General features: G+C 34.7%; 1 long non-coding RNA gene across 1 annotated transcript in view; it reads right to left on the bottom strand.

Moving 5' to 3' along the window:
• Positions 1 to 156: 156 nt before the first annotated feature.
• The window catches only part of LOC109302840, a 7546-nt gene continuing 6703 nt past the window's right edge, over positions 157 to 999 (bottom strand). The window contains exon 2 of the long non-coding RNA XR_002098947.1: positions 157 to 647. This is a non-coding gene — a long non-coding RNA (uncharacterized LOC109302840). The remainder of the gene's footprint in view (positions 648 to 999) is intronic.

Below are 999 nucleotides of genomic sequence, written 5' to 3'. Positions count from 1 at the left end.
CAAGGGACCAAAAAACTTAATGTCTTTCTAGCCGAAAAACACTGGGAAAAAATCCTTGACTTTAAAATAATAATTGAAATCACACATTTAATGAAAAAATCTCTCTCTCTAACATTCAGGTTAAATGTCATTCCTGGAGTAGGCAAAAACTTGGACTGATGACGAAATCATAATTTTTATTCAAACTAATGTTTGCTGAATCTGGCAATGTACAGTGCTTTGTATAATATACCCAGATACTGAAGTTACTCTTCCCAGTCTGCCTGTTCTCTCAAGTTGTAAACAAAGGTTTATCTTCATTTTTTTCTTTGGGATAGATGAGAATGGGGGAAGATCAGCAAAAGTCCTCCATCAGCCTCTCTTTCTCTCTCTTTCCTAGCAAGCAGAACAATGTATTAATTACTATTCATTTCTGTTTGTGATTTTTTTTTTAAATGAATACCCAACCAATAAAGAAAGTTATTTCGTGTCTCCTTTTACAGTCTTCATCATATCTTCAACCAGTGAAACCCAACCTCTGTCTCAATGTTTCAGATAATCCTTTTCTCCCCATCATGAAGTAAAACACTTGAAAGGGGCACAAAACCAAAGTTTATGCACCCAGAGAGCAGTTTCAGTTTTCAGTTCACTTTGCATGTTGATCACTTCTGTGGAAACACAAAGAAAAAATGTTTTCTGAGGCTGTATCAAACGTCTGACAGTCTAAAAATATTGAAAATAAAATCACAAGGAATTACGTCCTATTCAAACAGTTAAGTACTATGCTATTTTACAGAAATCACAAAAGAGAAAGCATGCCAAAGCTTGCTCACAAAATTAGCTTCAGAATAAGAGTGGAACCAACTGTAAGGTAACAAGTTTGTCACTTTTCTTCTCCTTTCCCCTCATAGGTGTCTTAAATTGCAAAGTCTCACAAAGTATTTGATTATCTAATTACCTTAGCCTGCTACAGCAAAGCAGACACATTTGTAAGACTTCCTTTAAAAATCACAGAATGAT

This window comes from Gavialis gangeticus, unplaced genomic scaffold (assembly GCF_001723915.1).
Source record: "Gavialis gangeticus isolate Ggan-Ray unplaced genomic scaffold, GavGan_comp1, whole genome shotgun sequence".
Lineage (NCBI taxonomy): Eukaryota > Metazoa > Chordata > Crocodylia > Gavialidae > Gavialis > Gavialis gangeticus.
This window is presented reverse-complemented; position numbering and strand designations above follow the sequence as displayed.